The sequence below is a fragment of the Diabrotica virgifera genome, chromosome 9 (genome assembly GCF_917563875.1).
Source record: "Diabrotica virgifera virgifera chromosome 9, PGI_DIABVI_V3a".
In the NCBI taxonomy this organism is placed as follows: domain Eukaryota; kingdom Metazoa; phylum Arthropoda; class Insecta; order Coleoptera; family Chrysomelidae; genus Diabrotica; species Diabrotica virgifera.
In genome coordinates, this window is record NC_065451.1 from 191,030,431 (window position 1) to 191,055,147 (window position 24,717).

Consider the following 24,717-nt stretch of genomic DNA (forward strand, 5'->3'; position numbering starts at 1 on the left):
CTTAAGAAAAAAAATAATTTTTAAAGATTGTACGTTTGTGATTCTTATGGACGAGACATGTCGTAGTTAATCACCTCAAAAACGGAGAATACACTTTTTATTTTGGATTTTAATTTTTTTTAAGAAAGTATGCTTATTAATAAACAACATATCCAAAAATTGAGGAGGAGTGTTTTCACTTAACAGAAAAAATAAATTTTAAAGATTCTATGTGTGCGATTCTTATGGAGGAAACATGTCTTTGTTAAACACCGCAAAAACGGAGAATACACTTTTTATTTTGGATTTTAATTTTTTTTAAGAAAGTATGCTTATTAATAAACAACATATTCAAAAATTGAGGAGGAGTGTTTTCACTTAAGAAAAAAAAATAATTTTTAAAGATTGTACGTTTGTGATTCTTATGGACGAGACATGTCGTAGTTAATCACCTCAAAAACGGAGAATACACTTTATATTTTGGATTTTAATTTTTTTTAAGAAAGTATGCTTATTAATAAACAACATATCCAAAAATTGAGGAGGAGTGTTTTCACTTAACAGAAAAAATAAATTTTAAAGATTCTATGTGTGCGATTCTTATGGAGGAAACATGTCTTTGTTAAACACCGCAAAAACGGAGAATACACTTTTTATTTTGGATTTTAATTTTTTTTAAGAAAGTATGCTTATTAATAAACAACATATCCAAAAATTGAGGAGGAGTGTTTTCACTTAAGAAAAAAAATAATTTTTAAAGATTGTACGTTTGTGATTCTTATGGACGAGACATGTCGTAGTTAATCACCTCAAAAACGGAGAATACACTTTTTATTTTGGATTTTAATTTTTTTAAAGAAAGTATGCTTATTAATCAACAACATATCCAAAAATTGAGGAGGAGTGTTTTCACTTAACAGAAAAAATAAATTTTAAAGATTCTATGTGTGCGATTCTTATGGAGGAAACATGTCTTTGTTAAACACCGCAAAAACGGAGAATACACTTTTTATTTTGGATTTTAATTTTTTTAAAGAAAGTATGCTTATTAATCAACAACATATCCAAAAATTGAGGAGGAGTGTTTTCACTTAACAGAAAAAATAAATTTTAAAGATTCTATGTGTGCGATTCTTATGGAGGAAACATGTCTTTGTTAAACACCGCAAAAACGGAGAAATACACTTTTTATTTTGGATTTTAATTTTTTTTCATAAAGCATGCTTATTAATAAACAACATATCCAAAAATTGAGGAGGAGTGTTTTCACTTAAGAAAAAAAATAATTTTTAAAGATTGTACGTTTGTGATTCTTATGGACGAGACATGTCGTAGTTAATCACCTCAAAAACGGAGAAATACACTTTTTATTTTGGATTTTAATTTTTTTTCATAAAGCATGCTTATTAATAAACAACATATCCAAAAATTGAGGAGGAGTGTTTTCACTTAAGAAAAAAAATAACTTTTAAAGATTGTACGTTTGTGATTCTTATGGACGAGACATGTCGTAGTTAATCACCTCAAAAACGGAGAAATACACTTTTTATTTTGGATTTTAATTTTTTTTCATAAAGCATGCTTATTAATAAACAACATATCCAAAAATTGAGGAGGAGTGTTTTCACTTAAGAAAAAAAATAATTTTTAAAGATTGTGCGTTTGTGATTCTTATGGACGAGACATGTCGTAGTTAATCACCTCAAAAACGGAGAATACACTTTTTATTTTGGATTTTAATTTTTTTTAAGAAAGTATGCTTATTAATAAACAACATATCCAAAAATTGAGGAGGAGTGTTTTCACTTAACAGAAAAAATAAATTTTAAAGATTCTATGTGTGCGATTCTTATGGAGTAAACATGTCTTTGTTAAACACCGCAAAAACGGAGAATACACTTTTTATTTTGGATTTTAATTTTTTTTCATAAAGCATGCTTATTAATAAACAACATATCCAAAAATTGAGGAGGAGTGTTTTCACTTAAGAAAAAAAATAACTTTTAAAGATTGTACGTTTGTGATTCTTATGGACGAGACATGTCGTAGTTAATCACCTCAAAAACGGAGAAATACACTTTTTATTTTGGATTTTAATTTTTTTTTCATAAAGCATGCTTATTAATAAACAACATATCCAAAAATTGAGGAGGAGTGTTTTCACTTAAGAAAAAAAATAACTTTTAAAGATTGTACGTTTGTGATTCTTATGGACGAGACATGTCGTAGTTAATCACCTCAAAAACGGAGAAATACACTTTTTATTTTGGATTTTAATTTTTTTTCATAAAGCATGCTTATTAATAAACAACATATCCAAAAATTGAGGAGGAGTGTTTTCACTTAAGAAAAAAAATAATTTTTAAAGATTGTGCGTTTGTGATTCTTATGGACGAGACATGTCGTAGTTAATCACCTCAAAAACGGAGAATACACTTTTTATTTTGGATTTTAATTTTTTTTAAGAAAGTATGCTTATTAATAAACAACATATCCAAAAATTGAGGAGGAGTTTTTTCACGTAAGAAAAAAAAATAATTTTTAAATTTTGTACGTGTGTGATTCTTATAGACGAGACACATGTTGTAGTTAATCACCTCAAAAACGGAGAATACACTTTTTATTTTTGATTTTAATTTTTCTTATGAAAGAAATTAAACCATTAATAAATAACATATCCACAAATTGAGAAAGATTGTTTTATTTTTTTTATTTATTAGATATTCAAAAATTGAAGAGCGTTTATAGTTAAAAAATTTGCATGTTGGCATATATACTAAGTATTTTGAATAAAAAGTGCAACACCTCTGATTTCAACGGATTTTATTGAAATTTTCACAGACGTCGTAATGGAGTTAACTCATTACTAAGTAACTTTTTTAATTGTTTTATAAAACTTTTTTTGAATTTTTTTTTAAACTATTTAAGCTTATAAAACTTATTTATTGGTTTTTTGGATATTAATGTGATGATTAATAATATTTTTAGTGTGGGAAACACTCCCTTTATTTTTATTTGACTAGTATTCTTGTGAATTATGATTTACCCAACCATTGTACCATTAGCTGTTAAACTCTTATTGAATAATTATTATTACTCATAAAAGAATTTACCTAAGCTTGTATGCAATCTGCCGGTATAATACCATTTTTGAGAAATGACAAAACCGATTTCTTTTGAAAGTATTGATCAGCTTAAAGAAAATCTTGGTTATTTATTACTTATTCAAATTTTAGTTTTCTGCATTTTTGAAATGAATTTAAATAAATGACAAATGCCATAGTCTAATCCTACTTTTAGAGGGGCATTGTATTCATATTGTAGCTGATTAAATATATTCCTACACCTAGCTTTAACCGCCCAGGTAGTTTGTTATTAATCACCCTTTATTTTAAGAGATTAGTTTTTGAACAGTACTTTTGTAACTTTCCAACCCATAGGATTAAGGGATTTAACATGTTTCTGCTAATAACAATAATTGTTCGAAAACCTATAAAATCTCTGATAGAATACTTTTATTTAGTTTTAAACTCTGTTGTACGGAATCTTCGCGACAGTCAGGTGCTTTTCGCGGGCGTTTAGTCCATCTTATTAAATTTATTTCTTTACTTTCGCAATTTTTTTATAATCAGTTTTGTCACTGTAGTGTCTGTACTTAGTATTTACGTTAGTTTATGTGTAGTGTAAAGTGACTTATTATAGAAAAATAAAGTTCAAGTCGTCCTAGATCACACCAATCAAAAGAATTAGGATCTCCTTCCTATGGTAATACTCCACTTGGCTCTGAACCTCACATCCCAGTCAGTCCAGTGTTTTAGGGTAAAAATTTTTATAACTGCAGCCTTCTAAAGTACCGCATTGATTTTTATGAAATTCGACAAGGAGCTTATTTGACTTTCGTCTTCAAAAGTTATAAATTATTATCTTATATATGTGCTTTTTGCTTTTAAGGGGTAAGAACAACTACCCTCTCTGACAGAAGATTAAAAACTACAGATTTATGCATTATTTATTAAAGATGTACATCATGTTTAAATATGTGTAATAATTATTTGTTTATCTTATCGAATATAGATTTGGGATACATTTCAAATTTTCGACCCTTAAAACTACCTTTCAGATCAACATTTACAAAAAAACTACGGATTGAACGAGTTTAATGTTGCATTTTTAATGACTGTTCGTCCACATTTGTTTGGATAAAGGTATGCTATAGGTATCATACATAAAAAAATTGAAATGCCTACATCTACCGTTCTTTTTATATTTAATATATTGAAGATGCTCGAAAGTCCGATTACGGGCAGACAGGTTTTTTTTAAGTTTTGATATTAATACAAAGTTTTTTGGGAATAATACCACATAAAATTGAAAAATATTCTTTATTTGTATATGTACCGCCGAAGCGAGTACATTCAGAAAAATAATAAAGATAATAATAAAATTAATAAATAAAAAAATAATAACAAAGAAAAACATTCAGAACAATATTTTGATATTAAAATAAATTATTTTTAACATCTTTTTGCACATTTGTTTAGATAAAGAAATGCTATAGGATAAATAAAGAAATTGGAATGTCTTTATTTACCATTAATTTGATATTAAAACAAATTCCTTTTTAAATTTTCCTGCACATTTTTTTAGGTAAGGTATGCTATATGATATATAAAAAATTGTAATGCCCATATCTACTATTATTATTTTAAACTTAGATGACAGGAATGATGAAGGTACTAATTGATTTAAAATTAACTATGAAGAGCAAACTTTTTTAAAATATTACTTTACGATACAATAGACAATTACTCTATGATTCAATAGACAAAAGTATGCTTCTGGGACTGGGTCGTTATTATCGGGGCAGGTAAAAACGGAAAATTTGGAAAACTCAAGGCCGGTATATAGGGTACATGAAATTACTAATAATCAACTTTAGAAAAACCCAAAAAGAGAAAGTACATAAGCCTTTATTTTGTTTAGTGGGGACTGAGTTTCTTCAAAATATGTGTTTGTCAGTAAATTTATAAATTCTGGTAGACATAGGCATTCTAATTTTTTAGTAGTGAACATTTTATCGGACAAAGTTTGTAGTGAATATACTGTTTTTTTTTTTAATTTTTTAAACATTGTAGTTGTGTTTTCTATCGCTTGGTAGAGCAAAGTTTATTTTACTGTCTTGTGTGTTAAAAGCAAGGGTTGTAAAAATGAATAACAGTTTTGATATTGCCTTAAGTGAATATTTTTACTCAAAAAACGTTTCTTTGCATAAACTTTTAAGGTGTAGAACATCAGACAGTCTAATAGCCGAGGCAGCTTTAAATTTGTGTGGTGCAGATTCCCCTCTGAATAGACTAAAAATATTTAAAAAATGTTCCAACACGAATTCAAACTTTTACAAAACATATTCGTGTCTTATACAACAACAAAAAAACGAAGTAGTGGATATTTATAATAATAATAATATAACTTTTTCTAGTGAGGATATAATTAATAATGTCGATTTAAATAATTCGTTTGATGTACATCCTGAAGTATTTAACAATATGTCCTTTTTTGAAACTACCGTTAATGCCCCCTCCGAGACAAACACAAACAATTTGTCACAAACACCATTGGCAAATTTTGATATAGCAGACATTTCTTGTTTGGATAAATCTGTTACTATGGATAAAACTTTAAATATTTCTCATGATAACAATATTATCGATCCAGAGATCAAGAAATTTTATAACATGCGAAGCATTATTAATTCCCGTAAGTTCACGAAATATACATCCCAACACATTAATAGTTAACTCTACTTGTTCAGTGTTTGAAGGAACATTTTTGTTAAATAAGCAAGAGTTTTCTACAATATATGATAAAAAATCAAAAAAATTTAAGCCAAAATTATACAGTTTTACAATAAGAGAAAACTTTAAGAAAGTAAATAATATTTGTATTTTATGCATCAAGGGTTGCAATTATCTAAAAGGTAAAATTATTATTTACGGTTATTGCTCACAACCCGATTGTAAAAAATTTAAAATCATTTGTAAAATAAGTTCAAGCCTAAATGCCCATGTATACAGTAATTCTATTAATTTTTTTCACGGTAGTCAATTGACATCCCAAGTTCGAGGAGTTGAAAGAATATTACTTGGTGACCGATTACTGCCAAACACAGCTTTCAACATCAGAAATGATGATATTAATAACTGCTGCTATGGAGTAGAACACTCTAAAAATTTAAATATGATTAAGAGTGATGTAGTATACAGGAAAGTTAAATCTGAGGCTAATTCCAGAAATGATAGATTAAGGGATGATCTTACCGACATAATTCAAATGCAAAAAGAAAATAAAAATTATATTCCTTATACATTTAGGGTTTGCACATTAAGTAGGGAACAGTTATATTTTGTTAAAAATAATAATAGGTTTAATGTATCTTCAATACATATAGACGCAACTGGTTCAGTCGTTAGAAAACCTTTTGCAGATTCAAAGAGAATACTATATTATGCCGGTGTTGCTCAGTTAAATACAAAAAAAATTGTACCTCTTTTGGAAATGGTAACTAATAGCCATGATATTGGAAACATTTCATCATGGTTAAATGAATATAGACATTATTGTTTAAGAAATAATGTACACTGGCCTGCATTTAAAGTAGCAACCAGTGATTTTAGTGTGGCAATTTTAAATTCAATTTGCGAAGCTTGGAATTTATTAACGTTACAAGACTACTGTAAACTATTGTATAGGTCAGTTACAGATAAAACAGTCGATTTAAGTAAAATAATAATTATTAAACTCTGCTGTGCACACATGATAAAACTAGTCTCTCGTGACATCAACACATACTTTTTAAAATCTGCTTCCGATACAAAATCTTTAATAAAAGAAATTATTGCTACTTTATTTAATATAATTTCCTTTAATGACATTGAAACAGTGCTAAACTGTTTTTTCTATCTTTTGGCAAGTCCTCAAATTACCCAAGAAACTAAGATGATAACAAATAAATTACTATCAGTACTAACATCATACAAAATTACTAACTCAGAAATTATTGCTGAGAGTAAAATCAGTGATGACAATTTATCATATTTTTACAACAATAATACGCTGCCTTCAAGTTCTGCCTTTTATTCAAACAACTTATTTTATATATACTTTAAAAATATGTTTGACGCGGTTCTAGAAGGACATGAGAACTTAAATAATACTGAAACAGAAAATCCGTTTTATAACCCAGAATTTGGGTCTTACTTTATCCAGCACTATATTCCATTCTTACCATTGTGGAGTGGAATTTTTCATGGCAGAACAAGCAACGCTCCCGTAGAAAACTACTTTGGGTTATTAAAAAATAATATATTAAATAATAATTTACATTTAAAATGTTCACGTTTTGTACGGAAGGTACGTCACTACGTTTTAAGCCAATATAGAGAACATAAATATAAAATAAAAAGAATTAGATGCGCTTCCAAGTTACGTACTAAAATTTTAAAAAAAGGAAATGAGAAGCAAAATAAAATAGAAGAAACGTGGTGTAAAAGAAAGAAAAGCATGCACACTTATCTTAAACAAAAATTAATTAAGAAATATTTTGAGAACACCAAGGCAATAATAGAAAATGTAAACAGTCAAAAAACTCCAAATATCAAAGAAACAGACCACGAATACTATATAAAAACACATGATTTTATTTACCCCTGTTATGCAAATGGCGATTACGCAATAACAAAGTTTAACGACGAGTTATTGTTCTATACCAGTTTTTCTTACCTAGCGGCAAGTAAACAAAACTGTACAGACATGTGGTTGGACAATTTTCTCGTGGATTATGTTTTAAACATTTTTCGAAATAGCAAAAATCACATAAAAATTTTCTTCAGTTACACGGTTGAGAAAATACTAAGAGGACTGGAAAAATGGTCAATAAATAGTCAGATTTTGTTCTTTCCAATACTTGTACTAAACCATTGGATGGTGATGAAAATCGATACTTGCAACAAATCTGCAGAGTTTTATGATCCACGTGGTAATAACAGTAAAAAAGGAAAATATTACTTTTATAGAATAATGTCAATGTGTACAAATACGGGCGATAATGTTGTTGCAGATTTCACTTTTAGTTTTAATAACATGCATCCAGTTCAAACAGATTCTTGGAATTGTGGTGTGTTCACACTGTATTATTGCGAAACTAATATAAAAAAAATTTTAGTTGATAAAAATTTTAATCCGAAACTATACAGAAAATATTTAGAGTACCTTATTATTACAACAACCGAAAATATAACTACAAAATGTGTGCATTGTGGAAAAAGTAATTGCGAAAAAGAGTGCAAAAAATGTAAGCGATTTTCTCACCGTCAGTGTATACAACAAAATAAAATAACATCGTCATGCTCCTATGTATAAAATTACAAATAAAACAGGTCTGGGTTTTTGCTTTGAAATTTCGTTTTTCCTAAAAAATCGAATGGGGTGCGACTAAGGGTTCAGTTCACGTCTGGCAGCCCCGTTTAAACAGGAAACCCTTAACACTAATTAAAACAATAATTTTTGGATATGTTGTTTATTAATAAGCATACTTTCTTAAAAAAAATTAAAATCCAAAATAAAAAGTGTATTCTCCGTTTTTGCGGTGATTAACTAAGACATGTTTCCTCCATAAGAATCGCACACATACAATCTTTAAAATTTATTTTTTCTGTTAAGTGAAAACACGCCTCCTCAATTTTTGGATATGTTATTTATTAATAAGCATACTTTCTTAAAAAAAATTAAAATCCAAAATAAAAAGTGTATTCTCCGTTTTTGAGGTGATTAACTACGACATGTCTCGTCCATAAGAATCACAAACGTACAATCTTTAAAAATTATTTTTTTTCTTAAGTGAAAACACTCCTCCTCAATTTTTGGATATGTTGTTTATTAATAAGCATACTTTCTTAAAAAAAATTAAAATCCAAAATAAAAAGTGTATTTCTCCGTTTTTGAGGTGATTAACTACGACATGTGTCTCGTCTATAAGAATCACACACGTACAAACTTTAAAAATTATTTTTTTTCTTAAGTGAAAACACTCCTCCTCAATTTTTGGATATATTGTTTACTAATAAGCATACTTGCTTAAAAAAAATTAAAATCCAAAATAAAAAGTGTATTCTCCGTTTTTGCGGTGTTTAACAAAGACATGTTTCCTCCATAAGAATCGCACACATACAATCTTTAAAATTTATTTTTTCTGTTAAGTGAAAACACTCCTCCTCAATTTTTGGATATGTTATTTATTAATAAGCATACTTTCTTAAAAAAAATTAAAATCCCAAATAAAAAGTGTATTCTCCGTTTTTGAGGTGATTAACTACGACATGTCTCGTCCATAAGAATCACAAACGTACAATCTTTAAAAATTATTTTTTTTTTCTTAAGTGAAAACACTCCTCCTCAATTTTTGGATATGTTGTTTATTAATAAGCATACTTTCTTAAAAAAAATTAAAATCCAAAATAAAAAGTGTATTCTCCGTTTTTGAGGTGATTAACTACGACATGTCTAGTCCATAAGAATCACAAACGTACAATCTTTAAAAATTATTTTTTTTCTTAAGTGAAAACACTCCTCCTCAATTTTTGGATATGTTGTTTATTAATAAGCATACTTTCTTAAAAAAAATTAAAATCCAAAATAAAAAGTGTATTTCTCCGTTTTTGAGGTGATTAACTACGACATGTGTCTCGTCTATAAGAATCACACACGTACAAACTTTAAAAATTATTTTTTTTCTTAAGTGAAAACACTCCTCCTCAATTTTTGGATATGTTGTTTATTAATAAGCATATACTTTCTTAAAAAAAGTTAAAATCCAAAATAAAAAGTGTATTCTCCGTTTTTGCGGTGATTAACTAAGACATGTTTCCTCCATAAGAATCGCACACATACAATCTTTAAAATTTATTTTTTCTGTTAAGTGAAAACACGCCTCCTCAATTTTTGGATATGTTATTTATTAATAAGCATACTTTCTTAAAAAAAATTAAAATCCAAAATAAAAAGTGTATTCTCCGTTTTTGAGGTGATTAACTACGACATGTCTCGTCCATAAGAATCACAAACGTACAATCTTTAAAAATTATTTTTTTTCTTAAGTGAAAACACTCCTCCTCAATTTTTGGATATGATGTTTATTAATAAGCATACTTTCTTAAAAAAAATTAAAATCCAAAATAAAAAGTGTATTTCTCCGTTTTTGAGGTGATTAACTACGACATGTGTCTCGTCTATAAGAATCACACACGTACAAACTTTAAAAATTATTTTTTTTCTTAAGTGAAAACACTCCTCCTCAATTTTTGGATATATTGTTTACTAATAGGCATACTTTCTTAAAAAAAATTAAAATCCAAAATAAAAAGTGTATTCTCCGTTTTTGCGGTGTTTAACAAAGACATGTTTCCTCCATAAGAATCGCACACATACAATCTTTAAAATTTATTTTTTCTGTTAAGTGAAAACACTCCTCCTCAATTTTTGGATATGTTATTTATTAATAAGCATACTTTCTTAAAAAAAATTAAAATCCCAAATAAAAAGTGTATTCTCCGTTTTTGAGGTGATTAACTACGACATGTCTCGTCCATAAGAATCACAAACGTACAATCTTTAAAAATTATTTTTTTTCTTAAGTGAAAACACTCCTCCTCAATTTTTGGATATGTTGTTTATTAATAAGCATACTTTCTTAAAAAAAATTAAAATCCAAAATAAAAAGTGTATTTCTCCGTTTTTGAGGTGATTAACTACGACATGTGTCTCGTCTATAAGAATCACACACGTACAAACTTTAAAAATTATTTTTTTTCTTAAGTGAAAACACTCCTCCTCAATTTTTGGATATGTTGTTTATTAATAAGCATACTTTCTTAAAAAAAATTAAAATCCAAAATAAAAAGTGTATTCTCCGTTTTTGCGGTGTTTAACTAAGACATGTTTCCTCCATAAGAATCGCACACATACAATCTTTAAAATTTATTTTTTCTGTTAAGTGAAAACACTCCTCCTCAATTTTTGGATATGTTATTTATTAATAAGCATACTTTCTTAAAAAAAATTAAAATCCAAAATAAAAAGTGTATTCTCCGTTTTTGAGGTGATTAACTACGACATGTCTCGTCCATAAGAGTCACAAACGTACAATCTTTAAAAATTATTTTTTTTCTTAAGTGAAAACACTCCTCCTCAATTTTTGGATATGTTGTTTATTAATAAGCATACTTTCTTAAAAAAAATTAAAATCCAAAATAAAAAGTGTATTCTCCGTTTTTGCGGTGATTAACTAAGACATGTTTCCTCCATAAGAATCGCACACATACAATCTTTAAAATTTATTTTTTCTGTTAAGTGAAAACACGCCTCCTCAATTTTTGGATATGTTATTTATTAATAAGCATACTTTCTTAAAAAAAATTAAAATCCAAAATAAAAAGTGTATTCTCCGTTTTTGAGGTGATTAACTACGACATGTCTCGTCCATAAGAATCACAAACGTACAATCTTTAAAAATTATTTTTTTTCTTAAGTGAAAACACTCCTCCTCAATTTTTGGATATGTTGTTTATTAATAAGCATACTTTCTTAAAAAAAATTAAAATCCAAAATAAAAAGTGTATTTCTCCGTTTTTGAGGTGATTAACTACGACATGTGTCTCGTCTATAAGAATCACACACGTACAATCTTTAAAATTTATTTTTTCTGTTAAGGCCGGCCATTGGTAATGTTACAAGTATAGGCGATCCCATCACCTTTATAAAGTACACCACTCATAATCTAGAGCATATATGTATACCGAAAAATGCTTAACCTACTAACAATATATCTCGCTAATTACAGCCATATTTTTGCTACCCTACCTGTTGTGTATTGTTTATAAAAAAATGTGAAAGTTTTGCTTTTTTCTCAATAAATATAAGAGCGTTTATATCTAAATTACTCAAGTATTTAAATGAATTTCATGATAAAAGTCCGTTTAGCACTAGCCTACATGTAACGGAAGGATGTAACCTTAAAAAAATGTGAATTAATAAAGTACTTTTTGCGTGGTGTACTTTTAAAATAAATTTCTGGAATTAATAGAAATTGGCATGTGAAACGTAAATCTTGTACATATAATACACAAAAAGTATAGGAATCTGTAAGAATCTAAGCTCTGTTAATGTAGCAATTATGTATAAGATGGCGCTACGAAAAAAATTAAATAAACATAAAAAATTCAGGAGCGTAATGGCCCGTTTGAAACTTTCCTTAGGAAATTTCGGTACTTGACAAATATGAGTTTATTAGGGGTCCGGACAAATAATCCCCGGACAAATAATCCCGGACAAAAAATCCCCACAAATTATCCCCGGACAAAAAATCCCCACAAATAATCCTCACAAATAATCCCCACAAATAATCCCCGGACAAATAATCCCCACAAAAAATCCCGGACAGATAATCCCCACAATTTTTTTTGACAAAATATCCCCGCAAAAAATCCCGGACAAAAAATCCCCAAGAAATATTTTTGCCCAATAAAGTTGTCAAATGAATGCTTATAATCCAAGGATGGTACTAAAGATGAGAAATTTAGACTGTCTGTCCGTCGGTACGTCCGACCGCGCATATAACTACTCCGTCATTATGCCAGGTAGAATGACACATGAGGGGTCGAATGAACGGTTATAATCCAACAATGGTACTACAGATGAGCAATTTGGTCCGTCGGTCTGCTTGACCACGAATATAACTCCTCCATCACTGTACCAGGTAGAATGACAAATGAGGTGTCGAATGAAAGCTTATAATCCAAAGATGGTACTAAAGATGAGAAATTAGACCAAGGATGTCTGTCCATCGGTCCGTCCGACCGCGAATGTAACTACTCCGTCATTATGCCAGGTAGATTGACAAATGGGGTGTCGAATGAACGGTTATATTCCAACGATGGTACTAAAGATGAGCAATTTGGTCCGTTGGTCTGCCTGACCGCGAATATAAGTCTTCCGTCACTGTACCAGGTCGAATGACAAATAAGGTGTCGAATGAAAGCTTATAACCAAGGATGGTACTAAGGTTGAGAAATTTGACCAAGGCTGTCTGTCCATCGGTCCGTCCGACCGCGAATGTAACTACTCCGTCAATATGCCAGGTAGAATGACAAATGAGGTGTCGAATGAATGGTTATAATCCAACGATGGTACTAAAGATGAGAAATTTGATCCGTCGGTGTGCCTGACCGCGAATATAACTCCTCCGTCACTGTACCAGGTAGAATGACAAATGAGGTGTCAAATGAAAGCTTATAATCCAAGGATGGTACTAAAGATGAGAAATTAGACCAAGGCTGTCTGTCCATCGGTCCGTCCGACCGCGAATGTAACTACTCCGTCATTATGCCAGGCAGAATGACAGATGAGGTGACGAGTGTATAGTGAACGGTTATAATCCAACCATGGTACTAAAGATTCACTCACGCATTTCGTTTCCGAAAGTTGCACTTTCACGCACGACGTGCGGGAAAGTAAAATACCTTGTAATATTGCATTATAATATATTATAATACATGCAATAAACTAATATTGAAAGTTTGTTTTTGACAACCTTGTCAAATAATTGATTTGTGTATTTTCACTTCTAAATAAAAATCGATATAACTCTATTTTTTGTGGCTTTTTCCAAACGTACGGCCCTAGAATAAATATTATTCCTAACTCGTGCGGAAAGTGTGTTCCTCGCCCGCTATCGCGTCGTTCGGGTCAACGGCAGTCTCGTGCGTGAAATTATCACTTTCCGCACTAGTTAGGAAAATAACTATTTTATGATGTCGATATTTTCCAAGTTATGGGGGGAAATAGTGACAGTTAGAGGTTAGAGTTAGAGCATAACTATTGAATTGTCTCGTTAATTATGAGTCTTACGACAAAAATGTAGGTACCTATAATACAAAAATAGAACTTAGTAGATAGAATTATGTAACTTTTACATAATTTTGAATTTTGATCTCTTTCATTTTTTTTTACGAATATTTAAAATTGTTTCAAATATGATTTCCTACAATTATTTCTTTTTGACAATTTTTTTCGTGCGGTTGATATTTTCCGAGTTAGCGGGAATATATTAAAAAGGGGTGGGGGAGCATAAATATTGAATTGAATCTTGTTTCCGAGCTGCCCCAAATTTTATAATTCTAACCTTTAGGGGAGGTCAATAGTGGTGTAAATTTAAAATTGCGACTGAATTCCGCTGAAGGGTTAGCCGTCATATTGATTTTAAAGGAGAACCGTTGATGCTAAATACCTCCACCATTTTCAACTTTTTTGCTCTACTGCTCATTATTTATAATAGTTCCCAGGTAGCAAGACTGTTTAACGCGCTCTATCTGAATCTGCGTTCCATTAGTGTGCAGATGGGTTATAGGTATAGATAGGGCTATTATAGCAATCGCCATTAAACCGGTTTTTGGTACGAAAATAGTGATTAGCAATTAAATTTAAGCATGAATTGTAATTTCGATTACCAAATATCGAATTCCAATTGTGAGTTCTTTCAAAAATCGTGCATGCAGCACTCTGCTTTGAATAACCCTGTTCAAAACATCCTATTTGTGATGATAATTGCTTGTCCTGAAAACGATAATCTTGATTGTAATACAAAAAAACCTATTCATTTTTGTAATTACAAAAGTATTTGGTCATCATCATCATCAATGGCGTTATAACTCTTCGAGACTCTGCCACATTTTTTATTATTTAAAATCAATACAGCTGCCCACGATGTGATATTTGATACCGTTCACGTTATCAACACCAGTAATAAAAATTTAATGTGTTTCTCGGTCGATGATCGAAATGCCACATCAGCGACTTGTTAATTATTGTGTTTTGACTGGAATAAGAATGTGAATTTTAACCGAATTTTTAACGTGCATACAAAAATTGCACATACAATTTTTTTTGTTTATGCTTATTTTTTATTATAATAAATATGTTGATTTTCACCCATTCGTGAGCAAAAATTTGGTTGTTTTGACTTCTGAGTAATACCAAAAAGTCAAAAATCGTTACTGAAAAAACTCGACAGATTTATGCTCGATAAACTCATAATACTCATAAAGCTAATAAAATATTTTTGATCTTTTCGTTTCACATGATTCACTGAGCGTTGGCTTATTTTTTAATATTTTTCCTTATTTTTTTTTAATTCATTGAATTATAGCGTTGATTGAGATATTAGAGGCCGTCCAATATATCAATCAACGATTATAGTGAATATGCTTATTTAATTTAAAAATAAAATAATTCTATCCTCTTCTTCTTGCTGTGCCTGTCCGTGACGAATGTTGGCGATCTCCATGGCATGGCAATCTTTATTTTATCTGCAGCAATGCAGGAAAGCTTCACATATGTTGAGTTGAACCAGGTTCTGAGGTTCTTTAACCAGGATGTTCTTCTTCTTCCTGGACCTCGCTTTCCAAATATTTTTCCTTGGAGAATGGCTTGTAGGAGGGCATATCTGGATTCATTTCGCATAATGTGTCCAAAGTATTCCAACTTTTGAGATTTGATGGTCTCGGTTTTTCCCCATTCTTCTGTAAGGACCTCCTCATTTGTGACCCGATCAGTCAATGGGATTTTAAGAATTCTATTATAAGTTCAAAAAAAATTCAAATAAATATGCTTGAAATATTTATTTCAAACTCTAAGCTCACCCCACCTTAAGGATAGCTATGACACGAATTTGATAGGCAAGCCATGCAAGTCGTTTTTGTCTATGTATGAAATTTATTAAAAAAATGTCTCATCCGGAAAGCAGATGGGTGCAGGTCGACCTATATTCGGATCTTAGACTATAACGTATATATATAGTTTCGTAGAGTTTTGCTATCAGCCGTTGATGATTTGCTGATGAACGCTACTCGTGTTATTTCTTTCCGTTCATGTTCACAAGAGCATGTGTTAACAAGTAATTGGACTTCGTAAGTCCTAGGTTTTCATCCAAAGTAATCGAAAGTAGAACTGGAAGTCGATATTTTAACTCTTCGTGTAACTTTGCGTCGATTCATATACGATTTTACTAATTTTGGATCATATTCATTTACATTCATACCATACTTTGAGTCACTTTAAAACAGATACTTGCGGTTGCAACTCTAAAACTGAAGTCCGATGTTAAATTACTCATCTTTAATACCATCCTTGTGTTATAATCTTTTATTCGAAACCTCATTATTTGTCATTATATCTGTATTAATACGGAGGAGTTGTATGTAGGAGGACAGACGGAAAGACACTCATGAAACCGGAAGTATATATTTGTTCTCGCCTTGCGAAGGCTCGTCGAATAATATATCACTTTTACTATTCCGGTGACTTTAAGACAGTATTTCCGGTCCCATTTGTAAAACCGGAAGTACTTGGTCAAATTTCTCACCTTTAGTACCATCCTTGGATTATAAGCTTTCATTCGACACCTCATTTGTCATTCAACCTGGTATAGTGACGGAAGAGTTATATTCGCGGTCGGACGGACCGACGGACAGACAGCCTTGGTCAAATTGCTCATCTTTAGTACCATCCTTGGATTATAAGCTTTCATTCGACACCTCATTTGTCATTCTACCTGGTACAGTAACGGAGGAGTTATATTCGCGATCAGGCAGACCGACGGACCAAATTGCTCATCTTTAGTACCATCGTTAGATTATAATCGTTCATTCGAAACCTCATTTGTCATTTTCCCTGGCATGATGACGGAGTAAAGTTACATTTGCGGTCGGACGGACAGATGGACAGGCAGCCTTGGTCAAATTTCTCATCTTTAGTACCATCCTTGGTTATAAGCTTTCATTCGACACCTTATTGGTCATTCTACCTGGTACAGTGACGGAGGAGTTATATTCGCGGTCAGGCAGACCGACGGATCAAATTGCTCAACTTTAGTACCATCGTTAGATTATAATCGTTCATTTGAAACCTCATTTGTTATTTTCCCTGGCATAATGACGGAGAAGTTACATTCGCGGTCGGACGGACAAATGGACCGACAGCCTTGGTCAAATTTTTCATCTTTAGTACCATCCTCGGTTATAAGCTTTCATTCGAAACCTTATTTGTCATTCTACCTGGTACAGTGACGGAGGAGTTATATTCGCGGTCAGGCAGACCGACGGACCAAATTGCTTATCTTTAGTACCATCGTTGGATTATAACCATTCATTCGACACCTCATTTGTCATTCTACCTGGCATAATGACGGAGTAGTTACATTCGCGGTCGGGCGGACAGATGGACAGACAGCCTTGGTCAAATTTATCAGCTTTAGTACCATCCTTGGATTATAGGCTTTCATTCGACACCTCATTCGCTATTCTACCTGGTACAGTGACGGAGGAGTTATATTCGCGGTCAGGCAGACCGACGGACCAAATTGCTCATCTTTAGTACCATCCTTGGTTATAAGCTTTCATTAAATGTTCTAAACATTAATTACATTTTCATTCTAAATGAGACAATTAGACAAATTTGAGTGATATAATTGTTCTTCCCTGGTATAATTTTATAATATTGGGACATGAGAAGTAGGTAACAAACTATGATGAACCAATATGCGAAATAGATTTTTCCAATACTTTTGGTTTAGATTTTACCACGAGATACGAGCACAGTATTTATCCGAGTAAAATTTTCAGCGAGAACCCGTCCTTAAACCTCCTAGAAAATGAAAAGTTCGCACCTCATATATAAAACGATTTCGAGTCATCTTAGCGAGACCGCACCTGCATACCTCTCTGTACTGAAACTAAACTATCAGCTGACTATAAAGTCTGGAGTCCGCGCTTCGCTTAGATATATATTGCGTTATTTCTCCGATAGAGGCAGCATCTCTCGGGAAAGAATCTTTTCTCTCTGTTGCACTGCGACTTGGGGACCTCTCTTTCATACAACGGCCGGCCTTAAGTGAAAACACTCCTCCTCAATTTTTGGATATGTTGTTTATTAATAAGCATTATTTCATAAAGAAAATTAAAATCCAAAATAAAAAGTGTATTTCTTCGCTTTTTGAGAATATGAACTGCAAAGTGTGGAAAATTGGTTTTAATATAAAATTTTATATTAAGTATAAGTTTTACTATTGGTTTCCTTTAATTTAATAATATACTTGCTTGGTAGTACTATTGTCCCAGTATTTTTGCGATATTTTGAAAAAAAAATCTATGGATGGAATCTATGGATAACTTCACATCGGTCAATCGAATACAGCAATTGGATAGTTTTAAATGACGGATCCCCTACATTAATGAATAGAGAAATCAGCTGTAGATTTGACTCTGTACACTCATGACTTGACACAACAAATTATGTGGTTCTAACCACCTACCAATACATACCAAATTTAGAAATAACGCCTCTCATTATTTTGTCTTTGTATATTAGGCGTTTTTAAATGCAAAATCCGACAAGTCACATACAGGGTGGGGCATTAGTATGACAAAGTCCAATTACTCGTTTGTCGTAAGAGATACGAAAAAAGTTATTTAGGTAAAAGTTGGGGCACTGATAGGACCATAATTTTAAAATAATTTCAAGTATACAGGGGCGTGCGTATTGACAGGGTGACACAAATTTATGTTTTTTTTAATGTAACACCCTGTATATTTTTACATTTTTGGATTCTCCTCATTGTTTACATTCTTAAAATATATGGTTTTGTAATATTATACGAGGTAGTTTAAAAGATAATTACGTTTTTTTGTTAATTTCGTAGCAACATTTACACCCTGTAGAATTGTAGTGATTTGACATCAAATTTTCTATTTATATTCAAACGATTTTTAATATAGTCTACTATTGTTAAACATTAACAGTATAGCGAAATGTTAAATTTTAGTATACAGGGTTGGACAAAACTCGGAATGAGTATTTTCTTAGTTTTCTTAAATGGAACACCCTGTATTTTAGTATTGTAATGAAATTATATTTTATGGTACTTTTTAATTTCTTAAGCATTCCCTATACCCAAGTACTTTAATTTGTAAGTTATTCGTGATTCTTTAAGCCAAACATTAATTGCAAGAAAAATTACGTGAAATTTTATTAGGTGGCCGTGAAAATATTCAATCAAAAATAATTTTTCAAAAAAATACATCATAATCTAGCCTGATCCTTAATTTATTAATATTTGATGAGATATCCAAATAAATTCGTAGTTAAGATTGTTGGTGCGCAAAATATTAATAAAAACATACAATATTCCTAGTCGGCTATGACACTAAATTTCCTTAAAAATTTGACATTATACTATTTTTATAGTTCCAGTTGCTTTGTTACCATTACTAATATGAATTTTTCTAGTGAGGAACTGATAAGATTTTTGTGGTAATGGAGTATAACAAAAATGTGCTACTAGCAATAAGAATTTTTCATCAGAAATTCCCTGATAGACGACAACTAAGAAGAGAAACGTTTAAAAATATACTAGAACGGTTTCAACGGACTGAACACTTAGATTATGATAAATCTGATCGAACAAAAACTATTGTAAGTGAAGAAAACAGGAATTAAATGTAATCCTTAGTGTCACTGAGGATATGCATATTAGTACAACCGTTCTTACAATCTAAGTATCTAGTCTGTTGAAACCGTTTTAGCGTACTTTCAAAAGTTTCTTTTTTTGGTTGTCGTCTCAGAGAATTGCTGATGATAAATTTTTATTGCAAGTAGCTCATTTTTGTTATACTCTCCTAGCACAAAGCCATTTTAATCAGTTCCTCATTAGAAAAATTAATATTAGTAATGGTAACAAATCAACTGGAACTATATAAATAGTATAATGTCAAATGTTTAAGCAAATTTTGTGTCATAGCCAACTAGGGAGAATTGTGTATGTTTGATTAATATTTTAACCTTAACTACGAATGTATTTGGATATCTCATCCAATATTAATAAATTAAGGATCAGTCTAGATTATTATGTATTTTTTTTTCGAAAAATTATTTTTGATTGGATATTTTCACGGCCACCTAATAAAATTTCACGTAATTTTTGTTGCAATTAATGTTTGGCTTTAAGAATCACGAATAACTTACAAATTAAAGCACTTAGGTATAGGGAATGCTTAAGAAATAAAACAGTACCATAAAATATCATTTCGTTACAATACTAAAATACAGGATGTTCCATTTAAGAAAACACTCAGAAAATACTCATTCCGAGCTTCGATCCACCCTGTATACTAAAATTAAACATTTCGCTATACTGTTAATGATTAACAGTAGTAGACTATATTAAAATTCGTTTGAATATAAATAGAAAATTTGATGTCAAATCACTACAATTCTACAGGGTGTAGATGTTGCTACGAAATTAACAAAAAAAAAACGTAATTAACTTTTAAACCACCTCGTGTAATATTACAAAACCATATATTTTAAGAAAGGAAACATTGAGGAGAATCCAAAAATGTAAAAATATAAAGGGTGTTCCATTTAAAAAAACATAAGTTTGTGGCACCCTGTCAACACGGACGCCCCTGTATATTTGAAAATATTTTAAAATTATGGTAGGTACTATGTGTGCTCCCACTTTTACCTAAATAACTTTTTTTCGTATCTCTTACGACAAACGAGTAATTGGACTTTGTCACACTAATGCCCCACCCTGTATTTTACTATTTTGAGATTTATAGTTATACGTCATTCTACACGTAATTTAAAGGGCTACCAGGTGCTGTATACTTTTAGTATAAAAGTCGACATCTTACATGATACAAGACAAGCTCTAGTTGCTCTAGATGCAAAATTCGACATGTTTACAGACGACTTCGGTGCAAACACCATTTCTACGTTAACCAATAAGAATGGAGATGGATGTTTGGATGACAAACTTGAGACAAACAGCTCCCCACTCCTCAAACCTATTCAGTTAGAGACTTTAAAGTGTAGACGCATAGTAAAAACACTTGAGAAAGCACTCTACCGAAACAGCTGTAGTAACACCAATTTATAATAAATTTTGTGGAAATATTGACAACAAAAGTCTTCAGTGTTTTATTATTAGATAAATCTTATGTATTCTCCTTCTCATAGGCATCTTTCAGTGCGTCACAGTTTTTCGATTTCTTTCTAACGCATTAAGTTGGAAGTGACAGAAAAGAAGGTACGTCCGTGATTAAAATCATTTCTAACATTTATTGTAGTTGTTTATAGATGGCGCTATAATCGAACAAAAAATTATTTATGTATTATCTATACGACTATAATCTTAGTCCTGTCGCCAGGGGGGTACAACGGCCTCCTTAATTCAGATGGACTTACCCAAGTTTTTTTTATGTATTTTGACCCGTAGAACACGAATTTTTTGGGTAACAGTTGATCCGGATGTCGATAAGATTGTTATAAACAAAGAACTTGAGGAATTACATAACAGCGATATTTCGCAAAACGAAACATTTTTTTGGGTGATTCTCAGCAAAAAGGAGTCTTACAAGTTTTTTCGTAGGATGCATAGTTTTCGAGATAAACGCGGTTGAACTTTCAAAAAATCGAAAAAGTGCAATTTTTGAACCCGAATAACTTTTGATTAAAAAACATGCTTACTGCATTTGAAAGTTCAAGTCAAATTCTATCGGTTTTGATTATTTGCATTGCTAAAAATTAAGTTTTTATTTGTTAAACAAAGCTATAAACACATAGTGTTTCCCGTGCCTAATGCATGCGTTTTAATGTACGTAATCTACGTAGAAATTGTCTGTATGCGCGCCTACTCGTTCGATTTCAAATGAGAAATGCATTGAAAACATCATTCAATCACTATGTGTTTATAGCTTTGTTTAACAATAAAAGAATTAATTTTTAGCAATGAAAATAATCAAAACCTATAGAATTTGACTTGAACTTTCAAATGCGGTAAGCAGAATTGCTATTTTATCTTTCAATCACAAGTTATTCGGGTTCAAAAATTACAATTTTTCGTTTTTTTGAAAGTTCAACCGCGTTTATGTCGAAGACTATGCGTCGTACGAAAAAACTTGTAGAAACATTTTTTACTTAAAATGACCCAATAAATACATAAAAAAAATGTTTTGTTTTGCGAAAAATCGCTGTTATGTGATTCCTCAAGTTCTTTGTTAATAACAATCTTATCGACATCCGGATCGACTTTTACCCAAAAAATTTGTGTTCTACGGGTCAAAATACATAAAAAAAACTTAGGTAAGTTCATCTGAATTAAGGAGGCCGTTGTACCCCCACTGGCGACAGGACTATCTGTACAATTTATAAAACTATAAAATCAAAGAACATACCTTTTTATAAATGAAATAAACACAATTGATTTGTTTTTATACCAAATTACGATTACGATTCTGGCAACTGTCAGTTTTAATTAAAATGTCATGCTATTATATGATTCTCTACATTATTAAAATCATATATTACATCATCAATGACACACTGAAAGAAAGGGAAGAACTTTAAATTATAGTCGTAAAGATATGTAATAGGTAAATAATCAGTAAATCGGTAAACCTAAATCTTTTTTTTCGATTATAGCGCCATCTATCAACACCTGGAATAAATGTTATACATGTGTATGTATCACGGACGTGCCTTTTTTTCTGTCACTTGTGTCACACTGAAAAAAGCCTCTGAGAAGAACCATAGTCGCTAATGACCTATCGTTGATGCGACATTGCTCTCTAAATAAAAAAAAAAACAAAAACCGAAACAAAATTGTAATAAATTTATCAATATTTGACACATCTGTAGGTAGACTGGGGAGTGTCAGAGGATAATCCTCGTTTTAAATATTACATCTGCCTATCCCAGTTTTTCATATCGATTTCCAAACTTAAACAGGCTAATTCAGTAAAGAAAGAGGTTTATGAAGGACGATTACGATCAGGTGTACTAGGTATTAGACTATTAGACGATTGGATCATTTGTTGATTAGATTATGTTTCGCATATTTTCATTTAAAAGCTGTCAAGTTAATATCATACTTATCCCATTATTGGCCAGCGTCCTATTTATAGATCAATGAATATTTTTAAACCCTTGTTTAAATTTAAATAAAAATTTGACATACATATTTTAGGCTTTATTATAGTTATTAAGGTACCAAGGTTATTACCTATAATACCCGTGGTGGGCTTCAACGTTTAATGTCCGACTAAATTATTCTTTATATGCAGAAAAAAATTTGAATGAATTTTCAATTAATTAGTTTTCAAATAAGTACATTTACCAGAAATAGTCGTAACGTAATTGTGGTAACCATAGTTTTACTTAGAGTTTTATTTGTCAACTTTACAGTATTTAACTACATAGTTATTTAAATTTAATGCCCTAGAGCGTTATTTTTCAAAATAACGCCCTACGGCATTATATCATACTTAACTGACTTCAAAATAATGTCACTATTTTGTGAAATAATATACCAGTCGGACATTAAAGTAAATTATTACTTTTGTTGTATTATACTTCCAATATTCTTTCAATAAAAAAATTATAAACATTGTACTAATTTTCTGACTTCGTTTAGATTTACACATTTAATAACAAAGTTTCATATCAGCCATATTTTATCGTTTACACGATATAGTTTATTATAATATATTCATGAATAAATCTCGTAAATATAATTTGTTGAATCGTCATAATAAGTTTTATTACACTGATCTATAAATAGGACACTGGTACTTACTTAGAGTTCGGTAATTCAGTATCACTATCAAAATGTACGGTATTTCAGTATTCAGTCGAATGTGAATTAGACCGGACTGTATCGTCGCCCCCGTTAGCGAAACTATTTTGATTAGATTTGATTAGATCTGATCCACAGAGTGCCGAGCGGTGCCGTGGTCGAAAAATTGTTTAAACAATTTTTTTAAACAAATTCACAAAAATAATTTTTTCATTGCGAACGATTTTTTTTTAGATAACTTGGGTTATTCTGAGCAAAAAATGTATCTTGTGATTTTTCTCTAAAATTGATTGTTGTCGAGTTATATGGCCATTTTCGCATTTTTCAATACAATCAGTTTTAGAGAAAAATCACAAGAGAACTTTTTTACTCAGAATGTCCCAAGTTATCTAAAAAAATTTGTTCGAAGAAAAAAAATTATTTCTGTGAATTTGTTTTAAAAAAATTGTTTAAACAATTTTTTGACCAAGGCACCGTCCAGCACCTTGTGAATATGTTATAAGGACCTCTTTTTGAGTAAGTTTGTGCAAAAAAATCGAATCGGAATAATTTCACTAACGGGGGCGACGATAAATCCTGGACTATAGCGCTAATTGTTAATAATTAAAAATATCAGCTTTGTAATAAAATAATGACAAAAATCTCTTCAGGACCTTGAAGAATTGGTTTGAAACTTGATCTCGTCACTTTTTGAATTTCATAATAATAACTTTTAATCGAGTTATTAAGACAACAATCAATTTTAGAAAAAATTGACAAGAGACTTTTTTGCTAAGAATGACACAAATTATCTAAAAAAAATTGCTCGAAATGAAAAAATTATTTTTGTGAATTTGTTTAAAAAAATTGTTGAAACAATTTTTCGACCACGGCACCGCCCGGCACCCTGTGGATATGTTATAAGGACCTCTTTTTGAGTAAGTTTGTGCAAAAAAATCGAATCGGAATAATTACTGCCCTGTCTAAATCTGTGTACAAAAAAATTGTCACAATTT

The 24,717-nt window shown here is 30.7% G+C and overlaps 1 protein-coding gene and 1 long non-coding RNA gene across 4 annotated transcripts in view; one reads left to right on the forward strand and one right to left on the reverse strand.

The window, feature by feature from the left end:
- The window catches only part of LOC126892894 (uncharacterized), a 232,487-nt gene that overhangs the window by 157,959 nt on the left and 49,811 nt on the right, over positions 1 to 24,717 (reverse strand). The gene's annotated exons all lie outside the window — the stretch shown is intronic.
- LOC126892899 (uncharacterized) lies at positions 9,122 to 11,734 on the forward strand. The gene is made up of 3 exons (XR_007701041.1): positions 9,122 to 9,518; positions 10,237 to 11,131; positions 11,488 to 11,734. It is a non-coding gene; the product is annotated as an uncharacterized LOC126892899 (long non-coding RNA).